We start from the raw sequence: 18,491 nt of genomic DNA on the forward strand, positions 1-18,491 counted from the left end.
GATCTACCATTCTGGGATCTGCAGGACAGTGGTCCTCTTCTCACTGCTCCACTAGGCAGTGCTCCAGTGGGGACTCTGTGTGCGGGCTTGACCCCACATTTCCCTTCTGCACTGCCCTAGCAGAGGTTCTCCATGGGGGCCCTGCCTCTGCAGCAAACTTCTCCCTGGATATCCAGGCATTTCCATATATCTTCTGAAATCTAGGCAGAAGTTCTCAAACCTCAATTCTTGACTTCTGTGTGCCCACAGGCCCCACATTATGTGGAAGCTGCCAAAGCTTGGGGCTCACACCCTCTGAAACAGTGGCTTGAGCTGTACCTTGGCCCCTTTTAGCCACTGCTAGAGTGGCTGGGACACAGGGCACTATGTCCCTAGGCTGCACACAGCTAGGAGGCCCTGACTGCAAAGGGCCCAGATAACAGGGGAAACAGACCTCTCAATAGAAAAATTATGTGTGTGCAAAAATATGGTGTGTGCTACCATAGAGGTATTAATAGAATAAAAGGAGAGAAAGGGAGCAACTATTTCTGGGGAAGTCAAGGAAAGCTTCACCAAGGAATTGACATTTTTGCTAAATTGAATAAGTAGAGTATTCTAACACCCACTGGGGGACTGCAATTAAATTCTGGCATTAACCACCCAGAGTTAGTGCAGATCTCATGTGATGGCTAATTTTACGTGTCAGTTTAACTGGATTCAGGACTGCTTAGACAACTGATGAAGCATTGTTTCTGGGTGTGCCTGTGAGGGTGTGAGTCAGTGGACTGAGAGAGGAAGATCTGCCCTCAAGGGTCAGGCACCATCCCATCGGCAGGAGCCCTGGCTGGCACAAGCAGGGAGAAGAAGGGGGCTTGTTCCCCCATCCCCACCATTCTCTCTCATTCTCTCTCTCTTCTGGGATGACATGCTTTTCTTCCTCCTGACTTTGGACGTAAGACTCAGGCTTTTCTGCTTTTGGACTCTGAGACTTACACCAGTAGCCTTCTGGGAGCAGTCAGGTCTGCAGCCTCAGATGGGGGCCCGCACTGTCTGCTTCCCTGGTTCTGAGGCTTCCAGACTTGAACTGAACCCCACGCTACCAGCTTTGAACTATGTTACCGGTTTCTCTGGTTCTCCAGCTCACAGACAGCTATTGTGGAACTTCTCCACCTCCATGATTGTGTAAGCCACTCCCCCTAATAAATCACCTTTCCCCTATCCCACTGGCTCTGTCTCTCTGGAGGATCCTGAGTAATACACCCCACAAATGAAGGGCACAGCCCCCCTCAAGATGGCCGGAACTTCAGACACCAGCCACAGGTTCAGGGGTCTCCAGGCCAGCTACACTTCTCACTGACTAACTAGACATTCAGGGGTTCCCATGACCCAGTCAGGTTAGATAATTCACTGCAACGACTCACAGAACTCAGGAAAGGGTCTACTTCCAATTACAGACACTTACGAGAAAGGATATAGGTCAGGACCAGCCACATGAAGAGACACATGGGGTGAGGGTTGAGAGAGTCCCAGGAACCTGGGAAAAAGACCAGACAAGTTCTTTATTATACGACATAAAGTATGCTGGATAGAAAATTCTATCAAGTGATTAAGGATTGCTGGAAGTGAAGATTTGAGGGTCATTGCCCTAAACTGATCAAACCTAAGCTGGAGATTTCCTTGGTCCCCACAGACAGGGCAACAGGTGAGCTTGGCTCATTTGTCTCTTCTCGCCCCCTTCCTCACTTTTGCATCTCCTCCACCTCCCTTTCCTGTGATTCCTTTTCATCCCTTCCTTCAACCTCGCCTGCCTGAATTGCTTAAACTATGACACAAAGCCCCAAACCCCAATGGGGCCACCGTTACTTCAGGACAGTCCTCCTTTCCAACTGCCCTCCTCCCAAGGCTGCAAGTCAAATATAACAACCATGAAGTCCCATCACTGTGCCTCACATCAGTTGTCAGAGGTGAAATCACGTGGAGGTTCACAGTATCTCAGATTTTATATTCTTTAAAGCAGTCACCACTCAGAAAGAAAAATCTGGAGCTTTTTATGGTGTCTTTAGAAAGAAGAGGGAAAAATAACGTTCCCTGGGACCTCTGTGATGTTAGCTCTGCCTCACATCACACTCTTCCCATTATCACTAGATTTATTCTCATTCTCTTCTGGGAGGTGGGAAAGAGACGGTCATTGTCGTTGCCTTACAGGCTTCAGGTTTGCTCCAAAGGCATTGCCATGAAAGAAAGGCCGATTCCTTTGATGGCACATGAACTGGCACGTGTCCTCCCGCTCTCTTTCTCTCTCACTCTGTAGGAGGTTAGGGTGTTGGCAGGAAAAAATTATAAAAAGGAGGGGAAGGTTCAAACTATATGTGAATAAAAACAATTTCTCTCCATGAAATAAAGATATGAAATAAAAATGATCATTCTTTCCGGGGCGTTGTGAGACTGGCTGGGGAAGAAGGAGGTTTTTTGTTTTGTTTTGTTTTTCTGAAGGAGCCCCGGGACCTCCCATTTATTTATTCAACAAATGTTTATTGAACACCTACTGTAATCATTAATTTTAGGTGTCAAACTTGGCAAGATTAAGGAACACCTAGAGACCTGGTAGAGCATTGTTTCTAAGTGTGTCTATGAGGGTGCTTCCAGAGGAGACTGGTATGTGAGTCGGTGGACTGAGGAAGGAAGGTCTGCCCGCCAGCTCTGTAACCGGGTTTTTTTGGGGCGTGTTGGTGAGGCACGGCTCCCCCGAGAGAATGCTGTGGGTTCTTGGTCTCTGCTCTCTTAAGAATAAGAGAAGGGACCACTGCAGGTGCACTGTACGCTTGTAAAAGTAAATATTGGACCCAAGAAGTGTTGCAGAAAGGTGTTTATTTAGGCCGAGAAAAGAGAAGAAAAGGAGAAGAGAAAGACTTCCACGAAGAGTGTGGAAGGGGGTTCCAGAGAGGAAAGAGAGTTCCCACTACATGGGAGGGGATCCCAGAGAGCTGGAAATCCAGTGTGGGTAAAGGAGCAGGGGAATTTATCCTGGGAGACATTCCCACCTCCCCAAGTTCCTCTGACCAATGAAAGGAGTTCCTTAGAACTTCAGCTGGAGTGATTGACTCTTAGTTTCTTCCCACAACTGCGAAATTCAAACATAAACTGTTAAATCTCCAGGACGAAGAGCGATGGGAAGGGGGCATGGCACTGGAAAATTCTTGCCCTTAAAACTACACCCCCTCCTGGACCCAGAAAGGGAACACATTCCCTCATGCCCTCAGTGTACACAGGTGCCATCCAATCAACAGGGGCCTGAATAGAACAAAAAGGCAGAGGAAAGGCAAATTCTTTTCTCTTCCTTCAGAAGAAGCTGGCACACCCTTCTCCTACCCTTGGACATTAGAACCCCAGGCTTCCTGGACTTTAGGTCAGGTCAGGACCTGCACCAGTGGCCTCCCCCTGGTTTCTTGGGCTTTTGGCCTTGGATTGAGAGTCACAACATTGGCTTCCCTGGTTCAGAGGTCTTTACACTTGGACCAGGTCATGCTACCAGCTTCCCACGATCTCTAGCGTAGAAGTAGTCCCCTGTCAGCCTCCATAATCACATGAGCCAATTCCCCTAATCAATCTCCTCTTAGGTATTTCTGTCTGTCCGTAGCCTCTTTATTCTGTCTCTCTGGAGAACTCTGAGTAATATACTTGCTATGTATCAGGCATTGCACTAGATGCTTAAAATACAGCAGGGGATGACATTGAAAAAGTTCCTGTGCTGGTGAAGTTTACATTCTTCTGAGGAAAGACAAACCAATAAATGTGTAATATAGTAGGTGGTGATCATTGGTATGAAGAGAAGTAGAATTGGTGAAGCAACTAGCAAGTAATGAAAGGGGGTAGATTTTATGTAGGGAGACCAAGGAGGTTTGAAGCGAATTGAGGGAGTGAGATCACTGAGGACAGAGAGTTACTAGAGGAGGCAGCAAATGCAAAGGCCCTGAGGTAGGAATCTTTAACCTCACAGCATTTTTCCTCCCCACTGTTTTTTTAACTCTATCCAGTTTCTCCATCCTCTTCCTACTCTCTTTTTCTAATCTCTCCCTCACCTTTACTTCCCTCTCCTTCCCTTATTTTTTCCCACTTAACATCAGGTTTTCTAAGCACTGTCTTAAAGTAAGCCTGATTTTGTCCAGAAAATGCTGAATTAAAGAATGATGGGTGAGGGGGTGGGGAGAGGAAATGTATCTCGGTGAGTGACACCAGGCTACTTGCTGCCACGGCATGACCATGGCATGCTATGTGCTTCGAGAAAGCCCTTCACTGGCTCTGGGCCACCTGCGGAGCAAAGTCGGCTCTTCAAACCATGGGTGCCACGTCCTGTCAGTGTCTCTTGCCAGCTCTGAAGAATGTGCACAGTGGACGTGGGATGGAGAGGAAGAGACTATAGAAAGCACATTTTTCTATCTGTCAGCAGCCAAACTGGAAACTCACCAGGATCTGCCAGAAAGATTTCCTGCTTCATGAATTAAAATCAGAATGCTTAACTCTGCTCAGCTCCGTCTGTGATAGAGGAGCTAGAAGCTGGTTAGCTTATATACAGTTTCAGAAAATGCATTATATTTTATAAAACAAAGTGAAAAATATCTCTTAACAATGTCAGGATTTCCACACCTTCTTCTCTTTAACCTTATCCCAAAAAATATACAATGATAAAGTCCCTGGCCCTTTAAAGGATAACTCCCGATCATTTGTGCAAAGATCAGTTCCGCCATAAATATTACAGTGTCTTCAAAGACACTCTTATGGAGGGAAATGCCTGGTGGAGGTAGTGTCTGCTTTACAACAGAGACTGAAGATGAATTAAGAAACACTCTTTCTCAAATGTGTTGTCTCTTCTCCATGATTGAAACCGCCTTTGCAAAATTATGACTGAGATGGTAAAAGAGACCTAACCTACCCGACTCCGTCTCACCTCCAAGCTGTTCTTGTTCATTCCTGGGCATAAGCTGAACTAGTCCTTGTTCAGTCCTGGATATAGGAGGAACTTAATTTATAGTTTAAAACAAAGATGATAACAGCCCTTTCCCAAAACAAGACTGCCTTTGTAGGACTAACATTAGCCACAAGATAAGAAATTATGGTTGAGGAGTCACGCAGCTGGACACTACAAGATTCTGATCCTCCCTAAACTGCTCCTAAGATCAGTGCTTGAGATATTTTGCAGACGCTGCACTTGTTGGATCTACTGGTACCACCCAGATCAATAAAGTGGCTTATCTGATCTTGTGGCCCCCACCCAGGAACTGACTCAGTGCAAGAAGACAGCTTCGACTCCCTATGATTTCATCTCTGACCTGACCAATCAGCACTCTTGGCTCATTGGCTTCCCCCTACCCACCAAGTTGTCCTTAAAAACTCTGATTCCTGAATGCTAGGGGAGGCTGATTTGAGTAATAATAAAACTCGGGTCTCGTGCACAGCCGGCCCTACATGAATTACTTTTTCTCTATTGCAATTCCCCTGTCTTGATAAATTGCAATTTCTTTATTGCAATTCCCCTGTCTAGGCAGCAGGCAAGGTGAACCCATTGAGTAGTTACATTCCTATACCTGAACTTCCCCTTCCGATGTTGTCTCCACTCTATAAGACCCAGACTGAGTCAGGTCATTCCCGCTAGGAATCTCCCCATTGCCTCCTCTGGGGAGCATCTCCCAGCACCACCTGGACTTTATGTCTCTCCTGCAGCCTTTGCCACTCTGTAAGGTAACAATCCATTTCCACATCAGCCTCCCCTACTAGTCTACAGGCCCCTCACAGTCAGCCTGTGGTCTCATTCCTCTCCATATGGTCTTGTCTACTTTGTAGGCACTGAAATGTTAAATGAATGGATGAGCAGGGGCTAATTTCAAAGGAGAACGTGTGGTCCTACCTGAGTTTCACTTCTGACATTCTCATGTCACTGCAGTGTCTTTTCTCGAGACAGCTGTTGACCTTGAAGACTCTTCTGGGTGTTTGTGTTTATTCACCTCCTGGCTCCCTCATGATCTTCTCATCTTTGCATTTGTCTGATTTAAATAAGGAGGTCACTGTTTTGCATCTGTAGAGCACTTAATATATCTAAAAACTGCAAAACCCAACTCTGAGTTTACAGTCAGTAGCAAGCTGTTAACTCCCAGCACGTGGGGAATCATCTGTTAGAGTTGGAAAGGTGCCCTGGGAAGTGTTACATTATTTGTGTGTCAAAGAATAGGAAGGAGGAAAAGAAGGAAGGAAGGAGATTTAAAAAAGAACGGATATTATTTTAAAAGGAAACACTTGGAAAAAATGACGTTATGTGTTCATTCCCTCAGTCGTGTATTAATTGAATAGGAAACTTTATTGCATGGGTGCATGAAATGTTACTGGAGCCCCCTTGTCTCAGACACTGTCCTGGGTATCAGGAGCATAGGAGGCAACATGCCATCTGTGGCTGTGGGCCTCTCAGTGTTTATGGCCTGGCACCCCTCAGGAGGCTGGGTAATATCCATGGCCCAGGTCACATAGCTGGAATACCTAGCAGCTTTCCCCCTGTTGCCATGGAGATCCTGGAGAGGGGAAGAGGCGGGACGTCCTTTCTGGTGTCTTCCAGCAGCACCCAACATCCTTTCATCTTTGCCTCGGGCTTTTCTCCAGCTACAAACACCCACACTGGACTTCCAGGAGAGGGAAATGTGCAGCTGACCTCTGGGAGCCCTGGGCTGAGGGTGACTTACGCCACGGAGGAGGAGGATGCTGGCTCTGCCTCCAGGCTGCCGAGCAGACCTGCCATGAAGAAAATTATGAGGTGAATTAAAGTTTAATTTGATTTTTATTTGGTTTCAGCAACCAGTAAAGGCACCGCAATTTTCCCAGCCCTGTCACTGGTTGGAGGAATGCTTTGAGAACATCTGTTTTATTAACAGCAGCAACAATAAAAGCCAATCCTATATTTGTGGAGGGGCTGCCTTCCAAGGCCCTCCGAGTACTTTCGCTGATCTTATCTGCCCTCCTTTCCACAACAGCCCCAGAGAAACTGTATTTACTTGTAATTAGGCTTAACCGCTGAACTCTCCTGCAGCTCTCCCCACTACCGCCTGCTCAACCATTTGCACCGCCAAAAGGAAGACTATCAAGGTGGAGGTGGAGGGAGGCTTTGGGAAGAAGAAGGAGCAAGGTGGTGTCTTTCATTCGCTCTTCATCCACCCTTTATTCAACACTTACTGGGGATTCAGTACCCAGTCAGCAGAGCACTGTGTTCTGGGTTTTCAGGATTAGGAAAGCGTATAGAGATGCATAGCCACAGGGAAAAAATGAAAAAACATTTCTAGCTTGGGTAGAATTCTGTTTTTCTAAAAGAATAGAAAAATAGAGAAACTTCCTGTTTTCCCTAAATATCTTCTCTTCTTTTTCCTGTTCATTTGTTAAGATGCTTAAATTATTATTATTTTTTAAAAAGACATAATTATTCTAATTACTTGACAGAAATTGACTGTACTTTAGGTACTAAAAGTGATGCTGCTTTAAATTCTACAAACCCAATGGGTAAACAAAATATGGTACATTCACATAATGGAAGATTATTGTGCCAGGAAGAGGAATAACATACTGAATGAAATACTGCATTGTGGGTGAAATTTGAAAACCTTATGCTAAGTGAAAGAAGCTGGCCATAAATGACAACATGTTGTATGATTCCACTTATGTGAAATGTCCCAAGTATGCAAACTCATTGAGACAGGGAGTAAAAGTGGTTGCCAAGGTCTGGGAGGAGATATGAATGGGGGATAACAGACAATGGGCCTACAGCTCCTTTTGGGGATGATGAAAATATTCTGGGATTACCTAGTGGTGATGGTTGTAAAACCTTGGAGTATATTAATCAAAGTTTGCTCAGCTCTTTGTGAAGATGACTTTTTATTAACATATTGAATCTGTTCTCCTCTAACAACACATACAATCAAAAAGTCATTATATTAATGTGATGTTTATTGAGAATGTGTAATAACATGAGTGCTTCTTATAACATGAACTTTAAAAAGTGGGTTATAATGTTGGGTTGCAGTGTGCGCATAACCACTGAATTGCATAATTTAAATAAGTGAATTTTTTACTGTGTAAAATATATCTCGATAAAGCTTTAGAAAACATTCTACAGGCCTGGTAGCAGAGTATAATCCCAGGGTGGAGATCACCCAGAAGTTTAATTCCAGACACTTCACAGTCTGTGTAAAGGGTTTGAGATGCCTCAGTATTCTTTGAGTTAGGAAACAACAAGGGTTTGGTGGTGGGATAAATCCTGAAAATAAGGCATTGGATGAGCAAAGTAAGAGGTGGTTGGCATAGGATGGTACTGAGCCTTCATGCACACTGGAAGTATGTTTGCACATGGATCAGCAATACGTATGCAGTGAGTGAGCGTACACATGTATAGCCAGACAAGTAGTGCACAGGGGAAATGGGGCTGGGTAGAAATGAGTATCAGGAATGTAGAGAGGGGCTCTTCACTGAGTTGATAAAATAATAATACACCATGGCTCGGCACGGTGGCTCACACCTGTAATCCCAGCACTTTGGGAGGCCAAGGCGGGTAGATCACCTGAGCTCAGGAGTTTGAGACCAGCCTTGGCCAACATGGTGAAACCCCATCTCTACTAAAAATACAAAAATTAGCTGGGTGTGGTGGCAAGCGCCTGTAATCCCAGCTACTCGGGAGGCTGAGGCAGGAGCATTGCTTGAGCCTGGGAGGCGGAGGTTGCAGTGAGCTGAGATCACACCACTGCACTCCAGCCTGGGTGACAGAAAGAGACTCTGTCTCAAAAAAAAAAAAAAAAAAAAAAAGCACCACAACTGAAGAGTTCAATTGCTTTTGAAGGTTATTAAAATATTGCAAAAAAGATTCTTAGAGCAGAAGCTGGGGAGATAAACCATCAAAAGAATAATATAAAGCAAAACATAGTCAAGACTAATGTGTTTCCCAAGCTATAAATCAATAGGGAAGTGCAGTCACTTTTTTTAAAAATTAAAATTATTTTTCTATTAAGGAATATTATATAAATTAAAAATACAAATAAATGCATTTATTTCTATTGTTTTTTCCTATTCCTAGACTTTTTGTTGTATTTTTAAAGTTATATGCACACTGCAACCCAACATTGCAACCCATTCTTTTCAGTTCATATTATGAGAAGCATTAATTCATGTCATTACACATTCTTAATAAACATCACATTAATTGAGTGACTTTTTGATTAAGCATGCTGTTAGAAGGGAGCATTTTCGGAATGACTGGTAGTTAAAAAGTCATTTTTACAAAGAGCTAGGCAAATTTCGATTCATCTGAATGCTTAGAGAATTAATTCTTATTTATAAAATAAATATCAACCTTAAAAACTATGCAATGTTCTAGCCAGGGAGACAGGAAATACAATTAAAAAGCTGAACAGCGCAGAGGTAGAATTATGATCTTTTCCTCAGCAGTCTTTCAGCCATGATTTTAAAAAAATATTCTCAGGATGAGGGCAGATACAGGCTGGAACAAAGAGTCAATTGAATTGTTGAATAAGATTGTTTGAAACTAAGAGCTGAAACAATAGTCTTGAAAGACAAGGTACCAGAGAGTGGAAAGGTTTTTAAATTCCAAAAGCTGGCTTTGAACATCAAAAGCCGAAACTGGAAGGAAGCGGGGCATAAAATTTATCCACAAACCGCGGAGTAGGTAGGAATGTACAACAAACTCTGCTGCCTCCTGAGACCTGTTTATTACTGAGATAAGAAGCCTATTCCAGAATGTAAATCAACTTTATCACCATGAACACTGTTTAGTTCAGTTGGCACTGTTGTTGGTTTATTTGTTTTTTTTTTTTTTTTGATAGCAAGGCTTTCTTGATGAAGGAAGCAATACACTGATTTATGTGCTGACGCGAACCAGACTCAGCTTGTTGCAAACCAGCACTTTGAGTAACCCTGATGTCAGAGATGGTTTTCCATCCCAAAAGGGGAGGGACCTGAGAGGTGAGGAAGGAATGCAAAAGCTAAGATATTGATATTGTTGAGCTTCCCTGTGAGAATGTTCAGAGTCCTAACCCCCTACCCCTACCCTTGCTGGCTTCATGCCAGCAGTAGGGTATAGAAAATGTGTGTTAGAAACCTCTGCTAGGGCCTCTTTTACCAAGAACCTGCCAACATGAGCCACATTCACACCAAAACCATGAAGAAGGCAGCCTGGATCACCCTAGAGAAGTACTACATGCACCTGGACAATGACTTCCACACGGACAAGCGCAGGTGCGAAGAATGTGCCATTATCCCCAGCAAGAAGCTCCACAACAAGACACAGGCTATGTCCTGCATCTGATGAAGCAGATTCAGAGGAGACAGCAATAAGAGGTAACTCCATCAGGCTGCAGAAGGAGGAGAGAGAAAGGAAAGACAATTATGCTCCTGAGGTCTCAGCCCGGGGTCAGGAGATCATTGAAGTAGATCCTGACACTAAGGAAATGCTGAAGTTTTGGACTTCGGCAGTCTGTCCAACCTGCAGGTCACTCAGCCTACAGTTGGGATGAAATTCAGAACGCCTCGGGGACCTGTTTGAAACTTTCTGCAATGCTGTAATATTTTCAATAAACCTGGGACAATGGCAAAATAAAGAAAAGAAAAGAAACCTCTGATAGGTTTGCTGGGGGTGGGGCCTAAGGTAAGAAGGTACTGGGCCTTGCTTCCCAAGGGCAGATGGTGAGGCCAGTAGACAAGCACACACAATGCGGAGCAACAGTCACTGCACCTGACTGAGTGACTTGAGGACTACTTCACAGTGTCCCAGCAGCCTTGAGGTCCAGAGATCTAGTGTGGAGGAGGGAGAAGTATTGTGAGAGGTTGGGAGACCCTAGAGGCCTTGGGTTAAGATGAGGAGGGGGCAGAGTGGTGTGCCTCATGTTCAGAGACCTTGGCAGTGTTGCAGGCATCTATTACTGGAAAGGGGTCTCCATCTAGGCCCCAAGAGAGGGTTCTTGGATCTTGTGCAAGAAATAATTTGAGGTGAATCCATAAAGTGAAAGCAAGTTTATTAAGAAAGTAAAGGAATAAAAGAATGGCTAATGCACAGGCAGAGCAGCCCTGAGGGCTGCTGGTTGGCTATTTCTTGATTATATGCTAAACAAGGGGTGGATTCTCATGAGTTTTCTGGACAGGGGTAGGGATTCCTGGAACTAAGGGTTCCACCCCTTTTTAGACCATATAGGGTAACTTCTGGGCATTGCCATGGCATTTGTTAACTGTCAAGGTGCTGGTGGGAGTGTCTTATAGCATGCTAATGCATTATAATTAGTGTATAATGAGCAGTGAGGACCACCAGAGGTCACTTTCATCATCATCTTGGTTTTGGTTTGGGCCAGCTTCTTCACTACAACCTTCTATCAGCAACGTCTTTGTGACTTGTACCTTGTGCTGGCCTCCTATCTCATCCTGTGACTTAGAATGCCTAACCTCCTGGGAATGCAGCCCAGTAGGTCTCAGCCTTATTTTACCCAGTTCCTATTCAAGATGGAGTCATTCTGGTTCAAATGCTTCTGATACATCCACCACAAAGATAGACAGGAAAGAGCCACATGGCTGTGATGGCTTGCAGATGAGAAGACAGCCCTGGGACAAAGGTAACCTCCAGTGCCTCTCTTTGTTATGGGACATTTAACTGCTCTTGGCCAGGCCCGGTGGCTCATGCCTGTAATCCCAGCACTTTGAGAGGCCAAAGTGGGCAGATCACTTGAGGTCATAAGTTCAAGATCAGCCTGACCAACATGGTGAAACCCCATCTCTACTAAAAATACAAAAAATTAGCCAGGTGTGGTGGTGTGTGCCTGTATTCCCAGCTATTTGGTAGACTGAGGTGGGAGAATCACTTGAACCCAGGAGGCAGAGGTTGCAGTGAGCTGAGATTGCGCCATTGCACTCCAGCCTGGGTGACACAGCAAGACTTCATCTCAAACAAAAACAATTAAAAAAAACTTAACCACTCTTTTTACTCCCTTCATTACCCAAAACTTAGATGTACGCTGCCATCCCTACCCCAAGGGGTGGAACTTGGAATTGACCATGTAGTCTCTCCTCAAAAAATGTGGGAGTACAACACTCAAAGTGAGTTGAATGGGCAACACTAAGTTTTCTACTGTTGGTAAAAGTGGGGGCTTAAGAGTTTAGTTATGGGGAAATAAAATTTATTTCTGTACTCTTTAGGCTGTGACCCTGTCAGTTAGGATAGGCTAAATTATGCTGCAGTGTCAGATAGTCCCCAACTCTCAAGCACATAACATATCTACCATGGGGCAGTGGAAGATTGGGTCAAAATCATCCTCGGTTCAAGACCTGTGCTGATGGAGCTGGAACGTGCCTTTTTGCAAAAGGAAAGAGCTCTAGAGAGCCTCCTGTTAATGATTAAATGCCCCAGTTCAGAGGTGACACACATCACTCTGTTATTTCCACTCACAACTTATTGGCCTGTATCAGCCACAGTGTCCCACTCAGGAGGGGGGCTGGAAAATATCGTCTTCTATAATTCAGAAGGTGGCAATCTGAAAATATTTGGTGCACAGCACAAATGAATACCCTAGTAGCTGTAAAAGTCTTACCCATTTCATGATTTAGGACTTCAAACAAAACAAATAAAAAAAGCCAGATATATAAAGTGCTGTGGTTTGGATGTGGTTTGTCTCGGACAAAACTCACGCTGAAATCTAATTGCCAATGTAGCAGTGTTGGGAGGTGGTGCTTTTAAGAGGTGATTATTAGATCCTTAAGATAGGTTGATGTCTTTCTCCCAAGGGTTAGTTCAACTGGGAATGGGTTAGTTTCCACCAGGACAGGTTGTTACAAAGCAGGGTTGACTCTCATGTTTTGCCCTCTTTGAACATACCCACTTGCCTTTCTGCTTCTCTGCCATGTTGCGACACAGCACGTGGCCTCACCAAAAGCAGAGCAGATGCTCATGCCACGCTCTTGGACTTTCCAGAAATGTGAGTCAACTAAACCTGTTTTCTTTATAAATTACACATTCCCAGGTATTCTGTTATGGCAACACACGACAGAACTTAGGCATAGAGAAGAGCTCTGTAGAGCACAGAACCTGGGGTTGAGTTTTGACTCTGCCACTTGTAAATGGAGGTATGCTCTTTGCTAGCTTACTTAACCTCTTTGACATTTAAAGTTTCCTCAGGGTTGGTGTAAAATGTATATGAAATAACTTTTTGGCACATGGAATGACACAATAAATGTCTATTTTCTTTTTGTTATAATTTGTCTCTTTTCCTGATAGTTTATAATCTTAATTAAGTTAGAGTGCTGGTTAGTGGGATTCCAGCTAATCAAAGTTTTTTTTTTTTGTTTTTTTTTTTAAGTTTATCTTGGCCAGGTACAGTGGCTCACACCTATAATCCCAGAACTTTGGGAGGCTGAAGCGGGTAGATCACTTGAGGTCAGGAGTTCAAGACCAGCCTGGCCAACATGGTGAAATCCCATGTCTCTAGTAAAAATACAAAAATTAACTGGGCATGGTGGTGCATGCCTATAATCCCAGCTACTCAGGATGCTGAGACAGGAGAATCACTTGAACCCAGGAGGCAGAGGTTGCAGTGAGCCAAGACCACACCACTGCACTCTGACCTGGGTGACAGAGCAAGACTCTGTCTTAAAGCAAAACAAAACAAACAAAAACTTTATCTTAAAATATATAGAGTCAGACACTTACATTCAGCCAACCACATATATTTACATCGGTGGTCCTTTGGGATCATTTTGAATGTGGATATCTCATCTCCCATCCTAGAATGTCCCTGTGCCATCAGAAACTGTGGTCAGTGACTGAGGAGTGATCTACATTTGGTTTTGTGTGCTATGTGGTTGGTAGTAAATGGAAATGATTGCTCCTCCTGCCCTATCCCAACCCACAACTAACAAATGTGAAATTAAGGGGAAAGAAAACAACAGAGAGGGCTGTGAGGGAAGCACAGCAAGGCCCATGCCACCTCCACGGTGTTAACCCTACAGCAGCATCAGTGTGATTCACAGCTGATACTGCCAGGATTTCCAGGGCTAAATGGACCTGCCACCTCTTCAGAACCAACCCAGATGGTCCATGTCCTGTATTTTGGTTTAGGATATGGAAAAGTGCCCACCAGAACCTGGAAACAGCAGCACTGCCCATTTCCACTTCCTGCTTGTGTACTCTGGGGTTTTCTCATGGACTAAGGGGCAGAGAGGAGTAGAGGGCTTGCTTTCTCCCCAGCTGTCTTTCAACATAGTTCTTTCCTTTTCTCCGACTACTTCCCTCTCCCACTCCAACTCCAGGCCTCCACCTAGGGAGGTGGAGGAAACCACCGGCCCCCGACTCAGAGAAGGGTTCAGATACTTCCTTCTTGTGCCCTTCCCTCCTCAAAGAAGAGGTTCAGATTTTGGCAGCAATGAAAGGAACACTTCTGGAACGCACATTTGTCTCAGTCAGAGTCTGAGTGTGTATGTGTGTGTGTGCATGTGCGTGTACAAACCCTGTGTTCTTTTTAATCACTGGGGACCAAGTACTATAGCTGTACACAGGATACTAGACACTATCTAAAAGTAACCATCAAGGTGAATAGGCTTGGCCCGAGGCAAAGTGATGTTTTGTGTAGAGAGGTTACTGCTGTTTCAGGAGATCCCTTGCCAACCCCGATTATGTTGTAAATTGAACTCCAACAGAGAGGGAGGACACTTTGTGAGGTTAGTTGTGTCACCAGGTCACCCATCCTCCAAACCACCCCAGGAATAAAATAAAGCAGAGGCACAGAAGATTTTTTTTTCTGTAGACCAATCCCCAGTACACATTCTGCAGAGGGAATAAAAAGTGTCCTTCAAGGAAGGACAGCCTCAGAAATTGCGTTCTCTTTTAAAATTAATTTTAAAATCCACTGGCAAGGGTGGGGAGAAAATCCTTTAGCATACCTTACAAAGCACAGGGTAAGGTCAATCATCAATAGCAGAGTCTCTCTCCTAACTTAGTTTGAAGGAAGGGTGAGACTGAGAGGGCGAGGCATAGAAAGACATACGGAATAAAAGAAAAATTTCACAGAAAAAGGACAGCAGAATGCTGAAATAAATTAGACGTACTTGCAGAATGGGAGTTAAACCTCCCATAGGACACAGATGTCCTCAGCGAATCCTGTCTGGAAATTATGTTGGAAAGGTGAGATTCCAGCCTGCACAGTGGTTCTCTGCCTCCTAAAGCAGCAGAACAGAACCAGGGAAAATTCCTTAGGTTTACAAGGTGAAGCCTGGAGTGAGCAACTGTTAATCAGGAAACCAGCACCAGGGTTGACCAGTAGCCTTGCAAATTGCCTGGGCCAGGGTGAAATTGTGTGTATGTGCATATGTGTGTGTACATGTGATTATTCATAGATACATGACAAGGTAGGGAGGGATTGAAAAGTCCTCGATACCAGAAATGGAACCTTGGGCAGGCCCAGATAAGGCTAATTGGCCCCCAATCCCCCTGAGGTCCTATTATGAAGGTATGGGAAAAGGGAGAAGTATATTTTTCTGACCTGCCCACTCAGGGTAATGAAATGATGTCGCATGTCATTTAGTTGGGTCCTGTTGGATCTGGTGTCTCTCTCTACACTATCTAAAGGCTTCTGTTCACCTGTGACTTTATGGAGACAGCAAAATGATTCATTGAGACTGACTGTACCCACACCATTTAAACCTGTGACCTGATGGCAATTTGTGTAATGTAACTATAAGTATTGAATTAAATAAATAAGCGTGTTATTTTATTACAATGATGGTTTAAAATAGCATCGCTTTGTTCTGTCTACAAAATTATGTTCTTCAGCATGGCTTCATGGTAATCCTTACTTTCATCTCCGTCAGGGTGAGCAGGACAGGTCAGGGGTAGATAAGAGCCCATCACTAACCTGGTGCATATGGCCTCTATCTTTTTTGGTTAGGTGTTTGTGCATCACTTCTTGATTCTCTGTGGCACCCTGAGCTTGTTTATGTTCCAGTTCTGCATATCAATGATCACTCCCTCATCTAGAACCTTAGTTGACTGTGGAAACACGAGGCAGCACCGCAGGGACCTGTGTCCCCTGTGATGCAAAGGAGAAGAGAGGGATGTTCCTCACATGCCTTTTTGTGCAGAACGTGTCAAGTTAGGGGTAACGGCAAGTGAGGCCCTGCAATGGCCCTTGGAAATCCAGGGCACCTAGAGGGCCTGGAGTTGTGCCCAAAGCTCTGGCTCCAGTTGGAGAAGCAGTGGGAAGAGGCCCAGCAGCAGAAGGCTACCGTTGGCAGGGACAGACACACCCTCAGTGCCAGCCCTTCCTTGCTTCACAAGTAAGCAATAGACAGCATTGAAGGAAGTTGGTGTGGTCTGAATATATGTATACTTCCAGAATTCATATGTTGGAACCTAATACCCAATGTGATATTGGCTTGGCTGGGCATGGTCACACATGCCTGTAATCCCAGCACTTTAGGAGGCTGAGGCAGGTGGATCACAAGGTCAGGAGTTCAAGATCAGTTTGGCCAAGATGGTGAAATCCCATCTACTACTCTACTAAAAATACAAAAAGTACTCTACTAAAAATACAAAAATTAGCTGAGTTTTGTGGCAGGTGCCTGTAATCCCAGCTACTCTGGAGGCTGAGGCAGAGAATTCCTTGGATCCGGGAGACTGAGGTTGCAGTGAGCCGAGATTTTGCCATTGCACTCCAGCCTGGGTGACAGAGCGAGACTCCATCTGGAAAAAAAAAAAAAAAAAGAAGTGGGGCTTTTCGAGAGTGATTAGGTTCTGAGGGTTCTGCTCTCATAAAAGTAATTGAAGGGAGGGCCCTAGTGCCTCTTTTCCTTCCATCTCTTATGCTATGTGAAGACACAGCAACAAGATTCCAAGATTGCAAAATCTTGGAAGCGGAAAGCACTTCACACCAGACACTGAAACTGCTGGCACATTGATCTTGGACTTCCCAGACTCTAGAACTGTGAGAAATAGATTTCTGTTCTTTATAAATTACCGAGTCTCAGGTATTTTGTTATAGCGGCACAAGCAGACTAAGACAGGAGTGAAACATGGAGGGCAATGGCAGGAGAAGCTGAGAGGACTTCCTCATCAGCACACAAGAACTTGGCACCTCCCCTAAATAACTGGTGGGGTGGGGGTGGCTGTGGGGAATGAGGGGGTAAAGCATGCAAAGATGGAAGGCCCACAATAGCTGGTTCAAGCTGGAGCCAGAGAAATACTGCTTATATCTGTTCATGTGACCTGCCTTAGAGCTCCAGGTTGAGGGAGTTTGGATACACAGGCTCTCACTTCGGGGTTTTTATATAAAATATGTAACAAAAATATTCAATTCTCCCTGCTTGTAATTATTTAAGGCCCATCATTTAAATGTAGAGTCTTCCTCCACTATGTTTTATAGATTGTAGAAAGATAAAGTAAAGGTGTGGAACCAACGGGGATGAATTCAGAACAGAGCTGGGTCTGACCATTGCTCACAGATGCTGTGAAAAATTAATCTTACTGGGGTCCTCGGGTGATCAGACTCAGTGGCGATGATCCACACTTACGAAGCTCATAAAATACAGATGTAAAAACAAAGATGCTCATTTATTAATGCACATTGAGATTTATATCCACCAAGGTGACCAGGTACTCATGACCCTTGGACTACAATTTCTCTCTCCAATGGAAAATGACTGAGGAAGCTCATTTATAATCAGAAGCATTCCAGGTGAGTGTAAAATCAGTATAAGAATTGGTTATGGGATTCACCTGTTATTGGCAGCTTGCTGAGCTAGCCCGAGGCGTCTGTCTCCACAGTGGGGACTTGCATGCAGGTCAGAACGGAGAACCGACATCATCTCTAATGGGCTGTGCTAAGTTGGGCACTCCCCATGCTTGCTTCTGTTGCTTTTATTTCCAACTCCCTGTCTGCCTACCACACTACTTCTTGAGGAAGGCAAACTAATGCTCCAAAAGACAGAGCTATCCCAGTCACTAAAATATATTGTAGCAACTCATCAATTTGCCGAATAACAAATTTACCAAATTACTGATTCACCAAAACCTTGATTATATTAACTGCTTATAAAGCTTATAACAAGCTTGCATGAAATTGCTTTAATGGTCTTTGTAGATTTATTTTGTGCTGTTGTTTGGTGTGGCTCATGGGAGCTGCTTCACCTTAGCTCTCACCCTAAGAATTTATCAGGGCAACTTATGTGAATGTTCGTTTCATGTTTTTCATTTTTTAGAGCCTTGAACTTCTTTAATGTATAGCATTTTTATGTGAATGGGTGAGCTTGCCCTTCAACATAGACTATGACCTTCTCTGGTTCTGAGGCCTTATGCCTTGAATTTTAGCCACATTCCTAAATTTGTGTATAGACCCCATTTCACAGACAGAATTTTTGCTAGTTTCCACGTATTTTGCGGTTACAAAAAAATTGACATGCAGACAAAAACTTTGTTCAAAAGACTGACAAAGTCAGCAAAAACA

General features: G+C 44.3%; 1 pseudogene; it reads left to right on the forward strand.

The window, feature by feature from the left end:
- Positions 1 to 10,074: 10,074 nt before the first annotated feature.
- LOC116560206 lies at positions 10,075 to 10,612 on the forward strand (annotated as a pseudogene).
- The last annotated feature ends 7,879 nt before the right edge of the window (positions 10,613 to 18,491 follow it).

The sequence above is a fragment of the Sapajus apella genome, unplaced genomic scaffold (assembly GCF_009761245.1).
Source record: "Sapajus apella isolate SASKATOON/1434 unplaced genomic scaffold, GSC_monkey_1.0 scaffold25, whole genome shotgun sequence".
NCBI lineage: Eukaryota > Metazoa > Chordata > Mammalia > Primates > Cebidae > Sapajus > Sapajus apella.